The sequence below is a fragment of the Salvelinus alpinus genome, chromosome 23 (assembly GCF_045679555.1).
Source record: "Salvelinus alpinus chromosome 23, SLU_Salpinus.1, whole genome shotgun sequence".
NCBI classification, from domain to species: Eukaryota; Metazoa; Chordata; class Actinopteri; order Salmoniformes; family Salmonidae; genus Salvelinus; species Salvelinus alpinus.
This window is the reverse complement of record NC_092108.1, coordinates 17527555-17550798: the sequence shown is the minus strand read 5'-3', so window position 1 is coordinate 17550798 and position 23244 is coordinate 17527555. Positions and strand designations below refer to the sequence as shown.

General features: G+C 40.7%; 1 pseudogene; it reads right to left on the bottom strand.

Annotated features, from left to right (window-relative positions):
* Positions 1-11920: 11920 nt before the first annotated feature.
* Positions 11921-12776, bottom strand: LOC139551231 (uncharacterized; annotated as a pseudogene).
* Positions 12777-23244: the final 10468 nt, after the last annotated feature.

Genomic DNA, 23244 nt, shown 5'->3' with positions numbered 1-23244 from the left:
TTGTTCAATTCACTTTTAAAAGTGATCCTAAGAGACATTGACACAAAATATGATTTAGTGTTCTTTTTTTACTAACTCCACATTAGCATCACTGCTGGTGAAACAATGGGAGTGGTAGGGGCTATGGCAAAATTCTTCAAAATACATGCCAGAATCCTCTAAGTCACTTCAAATCAAAACGGTATAGCACCCACAATGTTATATGTTGCACATATATAACACTGAGGAAGAAAGGAATTCAGGTATTCATATAACATTTTCAGTAGAATAAAAACATTTCCGAGAATACACACCAATACAAACTGTGTACATTCTGAGTATAGCTGGTTTCTGTATTACAGTTCCTCCAAGTACTCAGACCACCGACAGACTTTAATGACTTGGTTTGATTGCAACTAAGCACACATCCAAGGTAGTATTGATTTTGATGGGGATTTGTTATTATTTTGCTAATTGGATTTCTAAGGGGCTTCAGAAATCGACTCTAGGGGGTCAAGCAGTATAATCCAGCCATCCACCTGCAGCTGTATGCAAGGTTCTTTATATCAAGTAGCCAGCAAAGACGGCAACATGTAGGCTATTGACCACACCTGACGTCGTCATAGCAAACTAAATGAGGCATGGTACTGGCAGCTAAACTCATTGCCATATAGAGCTCTCAATAGACCAGCGAAGGTCATTCTATCATTACATGACTGTCTACTAGGCCTATGTGTGAAAGCTAACTACATGTAGCATGAGCTAATGCAGCAGTATGTCCATTTCTCATATGACACATGGCCGGGTAACCTAGATGAGGGAAGATGAGCTGTCATCTTGGTACATCAGAAATATTCTGCCTATATAATTAGGCAACTGTACATAGTGTGAATCCGCCTGCCATGAACCTAGCCAACGCCTGCATTAAGATGCACCGCCGGATGGCTTTGCTGAGGCAGGATGAGCTGTCATATCAGGATATTCTACCTATGCAACTGGAACACGGGGCTGACACAAACATGATCATACAGCAATACTGCAGGAACTCATGTAGGTTCCACTATCTCAGAATCAATCATATGTAATGTTGTAGCATCAGAGGATCATTGGCCCATGAGAAGCAGTAGCAGCGCCGATGTCGAATTGGGCAGCCCATAGCTCAGAGCTAGCCCGCAGTGCTGTCGAAGGAACCAGAGCTGTGATTAGTTCCAGTATCTAGTCATTGGTTACCAGCATCAACGTTGAACAGATTCGCCATGTCCCGCCCGTGCTCAGCATGCAAGCAGCACAACATGAAAGAGAGGAAAAAGCAGTGTTAGTTATGGTGATGACAACTGATGTTCCATGCTAATTATTTCATCTAATGAGAATATGGCTAAAATGTGAGTTTCAATTATGGAAACATAACATCATGCAAGACTAAAGGGAAGGAACATTTAGTGTATTTCAGATTGAAGAACCCATAAAAGCCATCATAAGTATCGCCTCTGGAAAAGCATAATGTTACACAACGAAGGATCCTGACGCCCAATATGAACTGAATCGCTGCTATCGGAACATGATAAGAAAAGGCAGAATTTTCCTGACTGAAATTGTAATAGAAAAGGCATTAATGGTTATATAACAGAAGACAGTGTGCAGAGAGAAGAGCAGGCAGTAAATACACTATCCAAACAAATCCCCCAAAACCGCAACTAAACGTTAGCTAGGTAACCACCTAAATAGTCCTACTGATACTGCTCAGCAGTAGCTGATGCATCTGAAGCGTGCACGGCATGCACAGTGAGAGTGACATTATCATTTAAAACATACATATAGTCTACCTGAGCTAAAGCTTAGGTCTAATGGTATATGCCGGTATGCCATGAGAATAGAATAGACTTGAGAAATAGACCCCATAGATACTAGAATAAGCCTGCTAATAAGTGTCTGAAATAAGGTCTCTAACAGACATTTCCATTAGAGGCAATGAACACTTGCTCAACCATCAGCTGATCGAGATATGGGTGTTTAGCAAACCCACCGTATTCTAGGTAACGCCTGTATCAACGGCCCATCCAACATGGCTGAAAGCTATAGTGTGCCTTGATTGGTCATCGCACAGCTATACAACGTCCCCACTAAGGTCCAAGGTGATAACTTGAAATCTGAGGAAGAAAGCTTAGGGATAGGAAGTAGTATCAATATAAAACGAGACTGTACTTCTGTGAATATATGCTTACTGAAAGACCCAGTACCGTTTAGCCGACGACAGACTAACGCATAATAGTAGCAAAGGATATCACGTTGCTCAACAGCGCATGTGGAGGCCCACAGCATTTGAGCCATAGATTTGGGTGGTAGATATGAGTCACGCTCAGCTAAAATTACTGTAGCAGAGTGAGCTGCATCAGGGTATAAGATGCCTTGCATATGCACTATGTACAAGCATGCATGAAAACATGCGTAAATTTGCTTACTACAATCCTAAAATATAGTTTACTCCTAAGATTTGTCTAACCTTATGCTTATGATCACAGGCAACGCTCCTAGTGGCCGGTGATTTTAAAGCAGTAAAAACTGAAATCCGTTTCACCTCATTTCTACCAGCATGTCACCTGTGCAACTAGGGCTGACCCCAGTGAGTTGACTGGTCGATTGTTCGTCGACCAAGATGTTTTGTTGTTGAGCAGTCGCAAATATATATGGCACACATGACACCCGTCTGATTCAACCCTGTCTCAATGGACTAATCCATTGTGGAGGCCATAGGGATGGCACACCATTATCACCAGTACTACATTTACCGTTCTAATCTACAATGTTTGTCCTGTTAAGGTAATTTCTGTAAATGCATTCAATATACAGAAAACAATTATTACAGTCTTTTATCGTTCTGATTGTTGAAGTGGAAACATTGTCTGCACGGATTATTTGGACAATCATGTTGTGTGGAGTCATTTTTAGTAGTGGGAAGAAGTTGAACTAATGTCTAATGGTGGGGTCTTTGGTAAACAAATTGTCACAACACTCAGGGCAATTGATGCCAATCAGGGGAATTGAAGCCAAGCATAGATCTTCATTCCTTCTGCCAAACCTCGTCTGATATCGCAAAGATTTGTCCTGTCTGCACCGCCCGCAACCCCAGGGCTCTCAACTGCACCGCCCACAACCCCAGGGCTCTCAACTGCACCGCCCACAACCCCAGGGGTCTCAACTGCACCACCCGCAACCCCAGGGCTCTCAACTGCATTGCCCGCAACCCCAAGGCTCTCAGATGTGTGTATGTGTGTATTGTTGTGAATTGTTAGATAGTACTTTATTGTTGGAGCTAGGAACACAAGCATTTCGCTACACCTGCAATAACATCTACAAAATAAATTGTATGTGACCAATAAAATCTGATTTGATTTGTACTACATAACCACAGCTGGGTCAATAGGTCCAGGTGGAATGAACGTAGAACTTTTCGTGGGGACAGAGGGGTTGCAACCTCTGAAGAACCACTTCAGTTACAAAGTGCATATGAATTAGCAATATAAACAACATGTCGTTATGATATTCAGGCTGTTTTTCTCCTATGTATATGTTTTATTTAACTAGGCAAGTCAGTTAAGAACACATTCTTATTTACAATGACAGCCTAGGAACAGTGGGTTAACTGCCTTGTTCAGGGGCAGAACAACAGATTTTTACCCTGTAGCTCAGTGATTCAATCTAGCAACCTTTTGGTTACTGGCCCAACGCTCTAACCACTAGGCTACCTGCTGTATTATTTTGTATACATTTTCTGTAAATAGTTCACTCAAGTTTATTGCACCATACTGGCCGCCTTCTTGTTTTCTTTCTCCCATCAAATCTAAAGAATTTGCAAAATACACACAAAGACAATTCCTATTTTTGGAGAAATAGCATCCACATGGCTTCATCTCAATTTACATTTCAATTTTGGGCTTTTCAAATATATTCCCTTCTCCTTTCTCTCGTTTATAATATGGTTATATTCCCCAAAATATTCCTTTGTATAATTAAGCTTTTAAATGTATATTTCTGTCTTTATAATAATAATAATAATATTAAATATGTAGAATACATTTCCCATGCTCAATACACATGTGTAGCTTGTTGTTTCTTGCTTCTGTGCGCAAATTGTTTGACGGCTGCAGTTTGAGATTATTCCTTTTTATTTATGGAAAGTAGCAGATACTGGCCTTCATTATTTATGATTTATTTTAGATGTTTTTTTAGCTTAATTCAATTGATTTATATTAAGTTGTTTCTATTCCAAGAAAAAACGAAAATACATTTGACAGCCTATGTATTGGCTAACTAAAACATCCGTTAATACATTTGAAGTCCTTCAAAATGGAAACTATATATCCTAACGTTATATAGTAGAATATAAACTAGGTATAGGCTATTGTAGGTGGGGTAGGCTAAATCATTACAACTGAATAGACCTAATTAAAACAATAGTGATAAAGGAAACAAAACACGCTAGGCAGAGCATGTCCAGAACTTGTGGCTGAGCAGTACCAGAGCAAAATTGCAGTGGGAGAGAAGGCCAACACCATTTTTTTAATGTGCTCGAATTACACTCCGCTGTCCTCCCCACACTCAACCACTTATATGCTCTGCATTCAAAAGCAGCCCTGTTTTAGGCTATCAAAGAACAGTCAATGAATAATCATATCAATGGATGGAATCAGTGAATGAATGGCTGCAGCAACCATTAAACGGTCTGACAAGCTGCATAACAAATGATGCTTCGTTCTACAAAAGAACAATTCAGTCGTTCAAACGAGACACAATAATATATTGTTCGAAAGACATAGTAAGTCATTCAAACAAGATACCAAGCTCTTCCATTGAGATACTAAGTCGTTCAAATGAGATAATAAGTCATTTGAAAGACTTAGTTGTTTGTTCATGTCATCCAACAAATGTAAACGCCTGGAGTTGGTAAATGGCATGGGAACTTGGATTGGAACCCCACCTATGGTCATCCCTTTGGTCATGTACACCTACATTGGGCTTTGCATCAAAATAAAGTTATCTTCCAGCAAAACAATAACTCCAAAGAAATGATTAATGGACCACAAAATAAATACAAATCTTTGGCCATCTCAATCTCTGGACTTGAACCCCATTGAAAACCTGTGGTTTGAATTGTAGGGGTCAGTCCATGAGCACAGACGAAGGATATCAAGGATCTTGAAAGATTCTGTACAGAGGAATGGTCTAAGATCCCAATGTGTTCTCCAATCTCATGAAACAATTTAGAAAAAGACTTAGTGACATTATTATCCTCGCAAGGTGAGGTATTGAAGACACTGGTACCAATAATTGACCCCTATCTTTCAGAGAAAAAGTATTTCTTGTTAATAAAATCCTTATCTCTGAGCAATTGTATTAGTAAAAAATAATATGATTTCCCTTTTTTTTTTGCATACGCTATAGTTCAGTAATTTTGTTATTTATTTTATCCAGTCTTTTTTCCTCAACATTATCAAGAGTGACAATCTGTTACAGACAGAAGCCTGTGACATGGCAGACCAATCAGGACTCATCTTTCGGCGTATCCAGCCCCTCCATAAGCTCAGCCAATCATGGTTAGCTCAGTAGCTCAGTGCCTTGGCTAAAATATTTCACATTTTTATTCATATTTATAGATCACATATGAGTTTGTAATTAAGGCAAATGAAAATTAACATATTCAAGAATACATTTCAGCCCCCAAAAATGTAATCTTTAGGAACGAGGGTTAAACGCCTAGGATCCTGTAACCAATCACAAATTGTCTAATTTTCAGGTGCGGCATTATAATGAAAACACATTTTCAATCAAAGAGCTGTGTTCCAATTCACAGTGACGTGTACACCTTTCTTTTCAACACAAGTAAGCTATGAGTATTCATCTGAGGTGACCCATCTATCTCCTGCCTTTATCTCCATGCCAATCAATGACATTAGTACTATATCTGGTCCTTGATCTCCTGAGCGTCATCTGTCTTTGTGGTCACGAGTCTCCCTCATGTGTACTGTACTCCACCAGCATACTCTTCAGTGGAACACGCGTGCAACAGAGATTCATGTCTCGCATAGGTGTCTGTGCACGTGTTCTCTCACTGGGCACACACTGGCGGTCGGTGCCATTTAAGATGAGGGAGGACAAAAATGTTTTCATGAGCATGGCCTTAGTTCTGTTACAGCATATTGGATAACTGTCATTTATATTCCATTCACCCAGCTCAGTGTAACATCGATAGGTTCAGGTATGTATATCCCCGTTTAGGTCCATTTGCTTCAGATTAAGAAAGGGTTTTCAACAGATACGGCGAATGAACACACCCCTGATCACACACAAACACAGAATTAACAGCCACATATAAACCGCTTGATCACTTTGCTCGTTGTATATATACTGAACAAGAATATAAATGAAACATGCAAAAATGTCAATGATTTTACTGTGTTACAGTTCCTACAAATATAAATAAATGCATTCGGCCCAAATCTACGGATTTCACATGATGGGTAGGGACAAAGCCATGGGTGGGCCTAGGAGGGCACAGGCCCATCCATTAGGGAGCCAGGCCCAGCCAATCAGAATTTATGTTTGTAATAAAGGGCTTTGAGGCCGGTTGGACGTACAGCCAAATTCTCTGATACAACGTTGGAGGAGATTTATGTTTGCGAAATGAACATGAAATTCTCTGGCAATAGCTTTGGTGGACATTCCTGCAGTCTGCATGCCAATTGCAAACTCCCTCAATACTTGCGGAATTTGTGGCATGTCGTTGTGTGACAAAACTGCACATTTTAGAGTGGCCTTTTATTGTTCCCAGCACAAGGTGCATCTGTCTAAAGATCAGGCTGTTTAATCAGCTTCTTGAAATGCCACACCTGTCAGGTGGATGGATTATCTTCAGATTTGTAAATGAAATTGGAGAGATATAAGCTTTATGTGCATATTGAACATTTCTGAGATCTTTTATTTTAGCTCATGAAAATGCGACAAACATTTTACATGTTGAGTTCATATTTTTATTCAGTATATAAATCCTTCTTGCATCTTTGCGCTCCTCCTCTCACCTTTTCCCTTTTCATGTGGACTTCAATGCACACACATCAGCTGTCGGTGGCCAGGCAAAACAAATCCTTTCCAAGCCAAACATTCAGACTCTAACCGCTAATCACAACACACAGCCAACATTGTTTTAACCATATTAACGTCATAGTCAACATAGCTACTAGAACTACCTTGTTAGTAAACCGCTACAATCATGCAGTACATTGTACAGCAAGCAGTTTAGCAATTACACCGGCGGCGCCCCAGTAGCAATAAATTGATAAAACCAAAAGCTTACTTTCACTTGGAAGAGTTCCAGCGTTGGATAGCCATAGCCAGCTAGCTAACATAGCATCACTCTGTTTTAACCAGGTGTTTGAGTAGGCTAAACTAGCTAGCTGCAATTGCTAGCTAACTAACAAAATGAAAAAAATAAAGATATACTCTATGAAATATAGCTCTCTCTCGCTGTCTCTTGCTTCTCCTTCACCTTGGAAGAAAGTCATTTGTTAAACTGTTCAACTATTGTCTTTCTCTTTGAGTCAACTACTCAACGAATTATGCTTTCAGTACTAGATTCATTCTTTGATCCTTTAATCGGGTGGACAACATGTCAATTCATGCTGCAAGAGCGCTGATTTGTTGATGTACATCCTCCGGAAGTTGTCATAATTACTATGTAAGTCTAAGGAAGGGAGTGAGAAAAGTAAGCCTCCTAGGTTTTGTATTGAAGTCAATGTACTCAGAGGAGAACTGAAGCTAGCTGTCCTCCGGCTACACCCTTGTGCTACCCTAGAGTTCTGTTGAGGCTACTGTACACCATTGCAAAACAGTGTGTTTTAATCAATTATTTGGTGACATGAATATATTTAGTATAGTTTTTTCTAAAAAGGATATCTTTTTGAATGTTTCCCTTTTTTATTTTTCTGAATTTCACTGACAATGTTTCTCCCCTTCCTCTGAGGAGGAGCCTCCAATGATGTTGATAATTGGGTAATAATTTGTTGAGACATTGATCAATGGCATTACAATCTACATTCACCCACAATTGCTGTAATTCAACTGCCGAAAGTCAGTTGAATTACAGCAATTGTGAAAATCTCCACAGACCAGCAACGACCTATGCATTCTATCTTGAACATGATGATATATGATATAACAAGAAAGTTATAGTTACAGTAACTTCAAAATGTGCCCATGGATGTGTTACTCATTTTAATGTTGAATGTTACATTAGTTTGTAAGATAGCCTTAACCGAACAGAAATATGAACGCAGCATGTAAGTCGTTGGTCAGGCCTCCCAGGTGGGGCAGTGGTCTAAGGCACTGCATCACAGTGCTAGCTGTGCCACCAGAGACTCTGGGTTCGAGCCCAGGCTCTGTCGCAGCTGGCCGCGACTGGGAGGTACATGGGGCGACGGACAATTGGCCTAGCGTTGTCCGGGTTAGGGAGGGTGTGGTATCCTTAAAGGCTTCTTAGAGTTACGACTCATGAGACTTACGTACGGTTTAGTATTTAATTGTAACTTAGAATTACATTCTCTTATGCACCTGGCTTAAGCTACCTGAAGCTTTCTTAATCATAGTTATATAGGCAGACATAGGAAAAAGCTACGGATAGCGGGAAGCAAACCCCCATCTTGAGTCAATACTGCCATCTATTGGTAAACATAAATATACCAGGTTACTACATTCCCCCCCTTTAAAGCTAATAACCCAATTGAATTCCTTTCTGAGCTATGCTATATTCTTATTTCAATTTTTTCAAAAATGATCTCCTTTAGGATCTGAAAAAGTCTGGCGGACGTCTCTCTCTAATAGAGCATCTCAGAGTTGGTGTAGCTGGTGCCACCAGATCTTCACCCCTTGATGGTGAAACAAAGTCCTTTTGTGGAGACTTCACAGGAGGAGGTCGTCCCGGACTGGTGGTCTCAGGAAGTTGAGCATTGTTGGTCTCAGGTGGTTTGTCCAACTGCAACTCTGGGGAACGTTCCAATGTCCTGTACTGCTCGTTTAAGAATTGATCCAGTTCTCCCCATGGAACTGGAATTCGAGCTCGGATCTGATCCACGTGTCTCCTTAGTCTTTGTCCACTTCCGATGATCACAGTATAAGATACTGGTCCTGAGCAATCCTCAATGGTAGCTGGAATCCATTTAGGACCAAACCCATAGTTTCTTGTATAGACATCATCTCCAGGTGAGAAACTTCTGGGTTTGGCTCGGGTGTCATGATTCCATTTTTGATTCCATTGCTTTTGTTTTATTTTCATTTTCAGGTCTGGTCTGATGAGATCCAAGGTTGACCTCAACCTCATTGACATCAACATTTCTGCAGGTGACAACCCAGTCGTAGCTTGAGGAGTAATCCTGTAGCTGAACAAGAATCTTGACACCTTTGTTTCAATGCTGGGCCCTTGCATCTTCCTCATCCCCTCCTTCAAGGTCTGAACCGCACGTTCTGCTAATCCGTTTGAAGATGGGTGAAAAGGGGCCGACGTTACATGCTGAATTCCATTTTGTTTCATGAAACTTGTGAATTCAGTGCTTGTAAAACAAGTAGCATTGTCACTAACCAACATTTGAGGCAATCCCATAACACTGAAGCTTTGTCTCAACTTCTCAATCGTAGCGTACGATGTTGACGTGTTCATGGGGTAAACATCCATCCACATTGAATGAGAATCAATCAGCACAAGGAACATTTTTCCTAGGAAAGGTCCAGCATAGTCCACATGTAGTCGTGTCCATGGTTTTTCTGGCCATTCCCATGGATGTAATGGTGCGGTGGGGGGTGACTTCCTGTTACTCTGACAATCTGCACACCGGCTAACCTCATTTTCCACATCGTGGTCCATTTTTGGCCACCAGACAAATGAACTCGCTAGGACTTTCATCCTCGACATACCTGGATGCGACTGATGCAACAACTTCAGTAGCAACCCCCGCCCTTGTGGTGGGATAACTACTCATGAACCCCACAGAACACATCCATCTCGGACACGCAATGCCAAGCGGCGAGTGTAGTAAGGCATGATCTGAGGCTCTGTCACTGTAGGCCATCCTTTCAGGATAAATTCATGCACTTGTGATAACGTCACATCCTTTGAAGTCCATTGCCTGATTTGTGCTGTGTTCACCGGTGCATCATCCAACACATCGATCATCAAAACCTGGTCATTTTCTTCTTCCTGAATGATGATTTCTGGAACGGGCAGCCTACTCAGAGCATCAGCATTCCTATGGTATCTACCTGGTTTGTAAATTATTCTGTACTCGTAGGCCCTGAGCCACACATTCCAACGTTGAACTCTTGGAGAGACCATTTGTGGTACTGGCTTTTGTTCATGGAACAGAGAGATCAGAGGCTTATGATCCGTCACAATAGTGAATGTTCTCCCTTACAAGTACTTGTGGAACCTCTGTATTCCGAATATGACAGCCAGTCCTTCCTTGTCCAGCTGAGAGTACTTTTTCTCCGCTGGCGACAACGTTCTTGACATGAACCCGATAGGTTTCTCTGCACCATTCTCCATCCGGTGGGATAGCACCGCCCCCACACCATACGATGAGGCATCACACGATAAGATGAGATCTCTGTCTGCTGAGTAGTGCACTAGCACTTCAGCTGATTGCAGTAACACCTTTGACTTTGCAAAAGCTTCTTCCTGTCTTTCTGACCATTTCCAGGCCACATCCTTCCTTAGCAGTTGATGTAGAGGAGCTAAGAGGGTAGAGAGGTTCGGGAGGAAGCGATTGTAATAGTTCAGTAAGCCTAGATAGGCTTTCAGCTCTGTAACGTTTGTCGGAGCTGGAGCTTCCACAACAGCCCTCACTTTAGCTTTGACAGTGTGTAACCCCTTGGCATCCAACTTGTGACCCATGTACTGCACTTCATCAGCTAACAGTGTACACTTGCTCCTCTTCAGCCGGAGACCGGCGTCCTCCATCCTCCTCAAAACTTCACCTAAGTTTCTGAAATGTTCCTCCTTCGTGACTCCCGTGACAAGAATGTCGTCGAGGTAAACCGCTACCTTGGGTATCCCCTGCAGAATTCCCTCCATAGTTCTTTGGAAGATAGTTGGTGCAGAAGACACCCCGAAAGGTAAGCATTTATAGGTAAACATCCCTCTGTGGGTGTTTATGGTCAGGTACTTCTGTGAAGCTTTATCCATTAGCACTTGCTGATATGCGTGACTCATGTCCATTTTTGTAAACTGTTGCCCTCCGGTTAACGTTGAAAGCAAATCCTCCACTTTGGGTATGGGGTACTGCTCCAGAGAGGAAACTCTATTTACAGTCAGCTTATAGTCACCGCATAATCTGATTGAACCATCTGGTTTTAGTATGGGAACAACTGGTGCTGCCCACTCAGAAAACTTGACAGGTACAATTATATCCTCTGCTAAGAGTCTGTCAATTTCCACATCCACTTTAGGCTTCATGGCATATGGAACTGATCTTGGCCTATAGAATCTGGGAGTAGCATCAGCAGCAACATGAATGGTAGCTTGGACCCCTTTTAATGTCCCTGGCTCTTCTTTGAAAACACACTCATGCTTTGAAAGCACCTGCTGTAGTGTCAATGTCTCTGTGGTGACATGTTTGATTTCATCCCAGTTCAATTTTATTTCCTCCAACCACCCTCTTCCTAGTAAACTGGGGCCAGTACCTTCCACTACTAAGAGAGGCAGACTTTTCTTTTGTCCATGATATTCCACTTGAACATCAGCAACTCCAATCACAGTGATCTTCTCCCCTGTGTACGTTTTGAGTTTAATAGGGGTGTCTCTCAGTTTAGGCACTTCAACGGTTTTCCACTTCCTATAGAATTGGGACCTGTTCATCAGTGTGACACTACATCCTGTGTCTAGTTCAAACGGTACCTTAAATCAATTTATTCCCATTTCCACAATGAAAGGCTTCACCTTCTTCATATTCGCCCCCTGTACACTGTACATTGAGAATGCTTGCTCTGCGTCTGCGCACTCACTTTCACTTTCTATCACTTGATTAGAGCGGTAGCTAGAGCGTCTGGAGGTATTCGGTTTTCTGTCCATCCTCTTTTCTGCAGCCCGTGGCTTTTTTTTATTGCGGCACGCCCTCACAATGTGGCCTATTATCCCACAGGCATAACACTTTTCGTGTTTGAATTTACAGTCAAACGCTACGTGTTTGCCTTTGCAACGATAACAGTCTCTATTGGCTGCTGCACCACGGCTTTCTGTTCTTTGAAATTCTACGCGCTCAGCGCTTCTCTCTTTTACTGAATGGCACGCAGTTGTGCCCCTTGCCTGCAAATCCAGTACATTTCTATTTGCGGACTCCATGGCCTGAGCCAGTTTGAGTGCATTCTCAAACGTGAGATTAGGCTCTGATAACAATCGTATTTGTATCCTGTCATCATTAATCCCACACACCAGCCGATCGCGTAGCATTTGCGATAATGTATTCCCATAGTTACAGTCCAATGCTAGTTTTCTCAACTCAGCCACATATTCCCCCACTGATTCAGTGGGTTTTCTCATGCGTGAATCAAACTTGAATCTTTGTACTATTTCACTGGGTTTGGGGTTGAAGTGATTTTTTTAATAGCTCGACTAAATCTATGAATGACTTTTCTCCTGGTTTATCTGGGATCAACAGGTTTCTCATTAAGCTGTATGTCTGTGTACCGACAACGCTTATGAGTATGGATTTCTGTATAGTGCCATCAGTTATTTCATTAGCAGCAAAGAAATGTTCCATTATTTCACAGTACTCCTCCCATTCCTGATTTTTAGGATAAAATGGTGGTAGCGAGCCTATTGTTGCCAAAGCCATATTTTCCGATTATTTTCCGTATCCAGGGAATCAATCCTTCAGAATCTTCCAACGTTCACTTGAGTCTCACCTGCCGCGTCGCACGCCAAACACTCCGTTAACTTCGTGGCAAAAAAATCCAACGTAGTTCTCCGTAGTTATCCTCATCGCCAATATGTGGTATCCTTAAAGGCTTCTTAGAGTTACGACTCATGAGACTTACGTACGGTTTAGTATTTAATTGTAACTTAGAATTACATTCTCTTATGCACCTGGCTTTAACTACCTGAAGCTTTCTTAATCATAGTTATATAGGCAGACATAGGAAAAATCTACGGATAGCGGGAAGCAAACCCCCGTCTTGAGTCAATACTGCCATCTATTGGCAAACATAAATATACCAGGTTACTACAGAGGGTTTGGCCGGTAGGGATATCCTTGTCTCATCGCGCACTAGTGACTCCTGTGGCGGGCCGGGTGCAGTGCACGCTAGGTGTATGGTGTTTCCTTTCGACACATTGGTGCGGCTGGCTTCCGGGTTGGATGCGCGCTGTGTTAAGAAGCAGTTGGGTTGGTTAGGTTGTGTTTCGGAGGACGCATGGCTCTCGACCTTCGTCTCTCCTGAGCCCGTACGGGAGTTGTAGCAATGAGACAAGACAGTAACTACTAACAATTGGGGAGAAAAAAGGGGGAAGATTTTTTCATAAATAAAATAAAAAAATTGTTGGTCCCATGTATCACGAGCTGAAATAAAAGATCCCCAAAATATTTCCATACGCACAAAAAGCTCATCTCTAAAAAGTTGTGCACAAATTTGTTAACATCACTTGTTAGTGAGCATTTGAAGTGAAGATTTATAATGCTTTTTATGAGTTTTGTTGACTGCACAATTTGGCGGGTAACTGTATGGCTTACTTTTGTGGCTGAACACTGTTCTCAGATTATTGAATATTGTGCTTTTGCCGTAAAGCTTTTTGAAATCTGACACAGAGGTTGCATTAACCTGATGAGGACAGAGGGCGCTGTTTTCACTTTGGGGGAAATTCGTGCCCAATTTAAACGGCCTCGTACTCAATTCTTGCTCGTACAATATGCATATTATTATTACTATTGGATAGAAAACACTCTTTAGTTTCTAAAACCGTTTGAATTTTGTCTGTGAGTAAAACAGAACTCATTTGGCAGCACACTTCCTGACCAGGAAGTGGAAAGTCTGAAATCGATGCTCTGTTCAAGGGCCTGCCTATAAATGGGCATGATACGTATTAGTATACATGCACGTCATACACCTTCCCCTAGATGTCAAGAGGAAGTGAGAGAAGAAATGAAGTGTTTATCTTGGTCTGAGGTGGAATAAATCCTCTTGGCACGACGAGTCACCCATTTCCTGTTTTCTGGAAAGCGCGAAGATGGACCTGGAATTGCCTTCTGGAAAGCTGTCGTTATAGGCGACTACTATCTCCGGCTTTGATTTTATTTGATACATGTCACAATATCATCGTAAAGTATGTTTTTTCAATATAGTTTTATTAGATTATTGAAATTTATTCGGGACGTTAGGCGTGTTGCGTTGGGTGCTTTTGTTCAGGAAGGAGAGCTTCGCGCCACTTGGCGAGTGTGCTTGCTAATTCAAGAGGGACAAAGGACGTTCTAAAACCAAACAACGATTGTTCCCGACAAAGGACCTCTTGTACAACATTCTGATGGAAGCTCATCAAAAGTAGGACCCATTTTATGATGCTATTTCATATATCTGTCGAACTGTGTACTATTAGTTTTGCGCCCAGGTTTTGGTCACTATCTCGCCATAACGTAAGCCTTATGTTGTAAAGAAGTTATTTTTAGAATTCTAACACTGCGATTGCATTAAGAACTAGTGTATCTATCATTTCCTATACAACATGTATTTTTTTGTAATGTTTATGAATAGTTATTTGGTCAGAATAGGTGAGAGTCTAATAGAAATATCCGCACATTCTGGGAAAAAGATGCTACGTTAGCACAATGTATAACCACTGATTTCAGCTCTAAATATGCACATTTTCGAACAAAACATAAGTGTATGTATAACCTGATGTTATAGGACTGTCATCTGATGAAGGTTTATGAAGGTTAGTGAAAATTAATATATTTTGCTGGTTTATTCGCTAACGCTAACGTGCCTATTGCTATCGCTAACGTGCCTTGATGAATGAATGCGGTTGTGTGGTAGGCTATTGTAGTAAGCTAATATAATGCTATATTGTGTTTTCGCTGTAAAACACTTAAAAAATCGGAAATATTGGCTGGATTCACAAGATGTTTGTCTTTCATTTGCTGTACACCATGTATTTTTCAGAAATGTTTTATGATGAGTATTTAGTTATTTCACGTTGGTCTCTATAATTACTCTGGCTGCTTCAGTGCTATTTCTGACGGTAGCTGTGATGGTAGCAGCAATGTAAAACTGATTTATACCTCAAATATGCACATTTTTCGAACAAAACATAGATTTATTGTGTAACATGTTATAGGACTGTCATCTGATTAAGTTGTTTCTTGGTTAGTTTGGTTGGTTCTTGGTTAGTTTGGTTGGTTTCGTGCATGCTACCTGTGCTGTGAAAAATGTCTGTCCTTTTTTGTATTTGGTGGTGAGCTAACATAAATATATGTGGTGTTTTCGCTGTAAAACATTTTAAAAATCGGACATGTTGACTGGATTCACAAGATGTGTATCTTTCATTTGCTGTATTGGACTTGTTAATGTGTGAAAGTTAAATATTTCTAAAAAATATTTTTTGATGGGCTTAGACCATTCCTCCATACAGAATCTTTTTAGATCTTTGTTATCATTTCTCTGCGCTTATGGACTGCCCTATTCAATTCAAACCACAGGTTTTCAATGGGGTTCATGTCTGGAGACTGAGATGGCCATTGCAAAATGTTGATTTTGTAGTCACTTAATTAACTACTTTTAAATTTGGTGGTGGCTCTTTGATTTCATGGGGCTCTTTTGGTTCCACTGGTCCTGGGCACATTAAGGTCAATGGCAATTGGGCGGTAAATGGGGTTTCATTTGGGTGTTGTTTTTACAGTACCACACAACTTTGAAACCACAACTTGAACCACCCCTGGGCAAATGTGGCACCACAGGTCTCAGAGTTCTGGGGAAATTCATTTATTTTTTGATGGTAACCAGGTAAAACTCATGAACCTAGCTGTAGCAAGGACCTGAAGGGTTGCCCTATTGCCTGGGGCAAGTGAATTGAACAATCGGCCAAGTTGAGCATTCACTAAATGCTCCAATGAGGGTGAAGTGATAAAGAATTCCACATGATTCATGGACATGAGAGTAATTGGAGTGATTTGGTGTAACTAGAGGGACGTTGTCTGCTGTCAGGAGGAAGCTGTACCACATTTTGACACGAATTTGAACAATGAACAACATAGCAATTTAGATGTGGAGTATATTACCGTAGACTTATTTGAGCTCTCAATCTGAAGCACTTGTCATTCACACAAAGCAGTTTACAGACTGTGAACAAGTGTAACATACTGTACAGTACAGTTTGACTGCACAGCCTTGCATTGATGCTAATGCAGCTTGTGTTCAGATTTCTTGGCAGTACTGTAAGTGAAATGACGTTTGCACTTATCACATGAAACACACCCACAGTCTCCCAGAAAGCAGATACACTTGATAATTATTGACATGGAATGTATTTTCACTTTAGAGACTGACAATCTAACATCAAAGAGGACAGGTGTTGACGAATGCCGGGTGTCATAAGTAAAAAATGCATTGATACCATTGTTACCGCCTTTCTGCTCCACAAACCCTTATCTCAATCCTTATCTTGATCTCGATCTGTCACATTGTGTTGACTCACATTTGAGAAGTAGAGCATGGCACGGGTAGTCTGACTGAAATCTAACTTGAAGTCCTCCTGACTTCAGAGTCTGGAAAGGCTATTTACAGTTGAAGTCGGAAGTTTACATACACCATAGCCAAATACATTTAAACTCCGTTTTTCACAATTCCTGACATTTAATCCTAGTACAAATCCCCTATCTTAGGTCAGTAGGATCCCCACTTATTTTAAGAATGTGAAATGTCAGAATAATAGTAGAGAGAATTATTTATTTTAGCTTTTATTTCTTTCATCACATTCCCAGTGGGTCAAAAGTTTACATACACTCAATTAGTATTGGTAGCATTGCCTTTAAATTGTTTAACTTGGGTCAAACGTTTCGGCTAGCCTTCCACAAGTTTCCCACAATAAGTTGGATGAATTTTGGCCCATTCCTCCTGACAGAGCTGGTGTAACTGAGTCAGGTTTGTAGGATCCTTGCTTGCAAACGCTTTTTGAATTCTGCCCACAAATTCTATAAAGAATTGAGGTCAGGGCTTTGTGATGGCCAGTCCAATACCTTGAATTTGTTGTCCTTAAGCCATTTTGCCACAACTTTGGAAGTATGCTTGGGGTCATTGTCCATTTGGAAGACCCATTTGTCACCAAGCTTTAAATTCCTGATTGATGGCTTGAGATGTTGCTTCAATATATTTACATAATTTTCCATCCTCATGATGCCATCTATTTTGTGAAGTGCGCCAGTCCCCCCAGCAGCAAAGCTCACCCCACAACATGATGCTGCCACCCCCAAGCTTCACGGGTGGGATGGTGTTCTTCGGTTTGCAAGTTTCCACCTTTTTCCTCCGAGCATAACGATGTTCATCATGGCCAAACAGTTCTATTTTTGTTTCATCAGACCAGAGGACATTTCTCCAAAAAGTACGAGCTTTGTCCCCATGTGCAGTTGCAAACCGTAGTCTGGCTTTTTTTATGGCGGTTTTGGAGTAGTGGCTTCTTCCTTGCTGAGCGGCCTTTCAGGTTATGTCGATATAGAACTCGTTTTAGTGTGGATATAGATACTTTTGTACCTGTTTCCTCCAGCATCTTCACAAGGTCCTTTGCTGTTGTTCTGGAATTGATTTGCACCTTTCACACCAAAGTACGTTCATCTCTAGGAGACAGAACGCATCTCCTTCCTGAGTGGTATGACGGCTGCGTGGCCCATGGTGTTTATACTTGCATACTATTGTTTGTACAGATGATTGTGGTACCTTCAGGCATTTAGAAATTGCTCCCAAGGATGAACCAGACTTGTGGAGGTCTACAATTTTTTTTCTGAGGTCTTGGCTGATTTCTTTTGATTTTCCCAGGATGTCAAGCAAAGAGGGCACTGCGTTAGAAGGTCGGCCTTGAAATACATCCACAGGTACACCTCCAAATGACTCAAATGATGTCAATTAGCCTATCAGAAGATTCTAAAGCCATGATGTCATTTTCTGGAATTTTCCAAGCTGTTTAAAGGCACAGTCAACTTGGTGTATGTAAACTTCTGAACCACTGGAATTGTGATACAGTGAATTATAAGTGAAAAAAATCTGTCTTTAAAACTTTATTGGGATAGGGGGCAGCATTTTCACTTTTGGATGAATTGGTGCCCATAGTGAACTCCCTCCTACTCTGTCCCAGATGATAATATATGCATATTGTTATTACTATTGGATAGAAAACACTCTATAGTTTCTAAAACCGTTTGAATTTTGTCTGTGAGTATAACAGAACTCATATGGCAGGCAAACTTCCAAACAGGAAGTGAGAATTCTGAGAAGGATTGATGTGAAAGTCATCACCTATTCAATTCCCTGTAATATATGGATCTGTTTGCACTTCCTACGCCTTCCACTAGATGTCAACAGTCAGTAGAACGTGGAATGAAGCCTCTAGTGTGATGTGGGGCCGGATGGGAGCTATTAGAGTCAGTGGTCTGGCAGAATGCTAGTTCCTGGTCACGTGCGCTAGTCATGGAATGGCCATGTGTGCCATTACTTATACAGACATGAAGAAATGCTCCGGTTGGAACGTTATTGGATATATATGATAACAACATCCTGAAGATTGATTCTCTACTAAGTTTGACCAGTTTATTCGACTTGTAATATAACTTTTTTAAGTTTTCGTCCGACGTTTGCCTTCATCTGCGCCAGTGTTTGGACACGTGTACTACACATGCTAGCTAAAGATGTTAATTGTACATAAGTAATGGACATTATCGAACAAAACAAAGATTTATTGTGGAAATAGCATTCCTGGCATTGCATTCTGATGAAGATAATCAAAGGTAAGGGAATATTTATGATGTAATTTCGTATTTCTGTTGACTCCAACATGGCGGAGAAATTTTGTTAAATCTGAGCGCCGTCTCAGATTATTGCATGGTGTGCTTTTTACTAAAGTTTAAAAAAAATCTGACACAGCGGTTGCATTAAGAACCAGTGTATCTTTAATTATATGTAAAACATGTATCTTTCATCAAAGTTTATGATGAGTATTTCTGTTATTTGACGTGGCTCTCTGTAATTACTCCGGATATTTTGGAGGCATTTCTGAACATGGCGCCAATGTAAACCGAGATTTGTGGATATAAATATGCACATTATCGAAGAAAACATAAATGTATTGTGTAACATGATGTCCTATGAGTGTCATCTGATGAAGATTATCAAAGGTTAGTGATTAATTTTATCTCTATTTCTGCTTTTGTGTGACTATCTTTGGCTGGGAAAAATGGCTGTGTGTTTTTTGGATTTGGTGGTGATCTAACATAAATATATGTTGTATTTTCGCTGTAAAACATTTTAAAAATCGGACACGATGGGTAGATTAACAAGATGTTTATCTTTCATTTGCTGTATTGGACTTGTTAATGTGTGAAAGTTACATATTTCTAAAATATATTTGAATTTTGCGCGCTGCCTTTTCAGCGGAATGTTGGGGAGGGGGTTCCGCTAGCGGAACGTGTGTCCTAGAAAGGTTAAACAATTGTTGGAGAAATTACTTGAGTCATCCACAAAGTAGATGTCCTAACCGACTTGCAAAAACTATAGTTTGTTAACAAGAAATTTGTGGAGTGGTTGAAAAGCGAGTTTTAATGACTCCAACCTAAGTGTACGTAAACTTACGACTTCAACTGTATATTACAGTAGCTATGGGGTTATTTTGTGCATATGCATCTTTTGATGCAAACCCACCACTGGTGTGCATGGTAAAAAAGCTCTATTTTAATGTCATCCAACAAATAGAATAGCTTGGAGTTTGCTAAATGGCATTGGCACTTGGACTGGAACCAGTGCTATGGTCAGATGACATGAAAATCACTTTGGCCATACACACCTGTGGTGGATTTTGTGTTGAAGAAAGATGCATATGCAGAAAACAATGCCATACCTACTACATTGCAAAATGTTGATTTTGTAGTCACTTAATTAACTACTTTTAAATTTGGTGGTGGATTTTTGATTTCATGGGGCTCTTTTGGTTCCACTGGTCCTGGGCACATTATGGTCAATGGCAATTGGGCGGCAAATGGGGTTTCAGTTGGGTGTTGTTTTTACAGTACCACACAACTTTGAACCCACAACTTGAACCACCCCTGGGCAAATGTGGCACCACAGGTCTCAGAGTTCTGGGGAAATTCATTTATTTTTTGATGGTAACCAGGTAAAACTCAGAAACCTAGCTGTAGCAAGGACCTGAAGGGTTGCCCTATTGCCTGGGGCAAGTGAATTGAACAATCGGGCATGTTGAGCCTGCTCTAAATGCTCCAATGAGTGTAAAGTGACATAGAATTTCACATGATTCATGGACATGAGAGTAATTGGATGAACAACATAGCAATTTAGATGTGGAGTATATTACCTTAGACTTATTTGAGCTCTCAATCTGCAGCACTTGTCATTCACACAAAGCAGTTTACCGAATGTGAACAAGTGTAGTTTGACTGCACAGCCTTTCATTGATGCTACTGCAGCTTGCGTTCAGATTTCTTGGCAGTGCTGTAAGTGAAATGACGTTTGCACTTATCACATGAAACACACCCACAGTCTCCTAGAAAGCAGATACACTTGATAAGTATTGACATGGAATGTATTTTCACTTTAGACACTGACAATCTAACATCAAAGAGGACAGGAGTTGACAAATGCTGGGTGTCACAAGTAAAAAATGCATTGATACCATCTTTACCGCCCTTCTGCTCCACAAACCCTTATCTCAATCCTAATCTTGATCTTGATCTGTCACATTGTATTCACTTTCACATTTGAGAAGTAGAGCATGACACGGGAAGTCTGACTGACACCTAACTTGAAGTCCTCCTGACTTCAGAGTCTGGAAAGGCTATTTACAGTAGATATTGTTGGCAAGATGCGTCAATAATAAAAGGGATGTGTTTTTTTACTGATTGTTTCTCCTCTGTGTCTTTCTCATTCACAATTTGCAGTTGGCTAAGAACAAGGCAGCACGGATGGCCCTTAAAAGTACCCGGAGAGCTGATATTAATGGCATGCATATCAATTTCTCATTGCTCAAAGTGGAAGAGAAATTGACATCATCATTACTTGTTTTCGTAAGAGGTGTTGACAAGCTGAAGGTACCGAGCACCCATGCATACCCCACAAGACATACCACCAGAGGTCTCTTCACAGTCTTCAAGTCCAGAATAGGCAATGGGAAACACATAGTACTACATAGAGCCATGACTACATGGAACTCTATTCCACATCAGGTAACTGATGCAAGCAGTAGAATCAGATTTTAAAAAGCAGGTAAAAATACACCTTTAGGAACAGCGGGGAGTGTGAAGTAACACATACATGGGCACAGGCACATACAGTTAAAGTCAGAAGTGTTTTATTTTTTATTTTACCTTTATTTAACTAGGCAAGTGAGTTAAGAACAAATATTTTTTTTTATGACAGCCTAGGAACACTGGGTTAACTGCCCTGTTCAGGGGCAGAACGACACATTTTTAAAATGTCAGCTCGGGGATTTGATCTTGCAACCTTTTTGTGATTAGTCAAAGCTCTAACCACTAGGGTAACTGCCACCCCAGTTTACATACACTTAGGTTGGTGTCATTAAAACTTGTTTTTCAACCACTCCACAAATTTCTTGTTAACAAACTATAGTTTTTGCAATTCGGTTAGGACATCTACTTTGTGCATGACACAAGTAATTTTTCCAACAATTGTTTACAGACAGATTATTTCACTGTATCACAATTCCAGTGGGTCAGAAGTTTACATAAACTAAGTTGACTGTACCTTTAAACAGCTTGGAAAATTCCTGAAAAAGATGTCATGGCTTTAGAAGCTTCTGATAGGCTAATTGACATCATTTGAGTCAATTGGAGGTGTACCTGTGGATGTATTTTAAGGCCTACCTTCAAACTCAGTGCCTCTTTGCTTGACATCATGGGAAAATAAGAAGAAATCAGCCAAGAATTCCGAAAAAAATTGTAGACCTCCACAAGTCTGGTTCATCCTTGAGAGCAATTTCCAAACGCCTGAAGGTACCACGTTCATCTGTACAAACAATAGTATGCAAGTATGGGACCACGCAGCCGCCATACCGCTCAGGAAGGAGACTCCTAGAGATGAATGTACTTTGGAAAAAGTGCAAATCCATCCCAGAACAACAGCAAAGGATCTTGTGAAGATGCTGGAGGAAACGGGTACAAACGTATCTATATCCACAGTAAAACCAGTCCTATATCGACATAACCTTCACGGTTGGGAACACCATCCCAACCGTGAAGCACGGGGTTGGCAGCATCATGTTGTCAGGGTTCTTTGCTGCAGGAGGGACTGGAGCACTTCACAAAATAAATGGCATCATGAGGACGGAAAATTATGTGGATATGTTGAAGCAACATCTCAAGACATTAGTCAGGAAGTTAAAGCTTGTTCGCAAATGGGTCTTCCAAATGGACAATGACCCCAAGCATACTTCCAAAGTTGTGGCAAAATGGCTTAAGGACAACAAAGTCAAGGTATTGGACTGTCCATCACAACGTCCTGACCTCAATCCTAAAGAGAATTTGTGGGCAGAACTGAAAAAGCGTGTTTAAGCAAGGATCCTACAAACCTGATTCATTTACACCAGCTCTGTCAGGAGGAATGGGCCAAAATTCACCCAACTTTTTGTGGGAAGCTTGTGGAAGGCTACCCGAAACGTTTGACCCAAGTTAAACAATTTAAATGCAATGCTATCAAATACTAATTGAGTGTAAGTAAACTTCTGACCCACTGGGAATGTGATGAAAGAAATTAAAGCTGAAGAAAATAATTCTCTCTACTAGTATTCTGACATTTCACATTCTTAAAATAAAGTGGTGATCCTAACTGACCTAAAATTGAATTTTTACTCGGACTAAATGTTAGGAATTGTGAAAAACTGAGTTTAAATTAATTTGGCTAAGCTGTATTCAAACTTCTGACTTCAACTGTACATGCATACACACACATGATAACATACTCACTATACACACACGTACACATGGATTTTGTGTTGTAAATATGTGATAG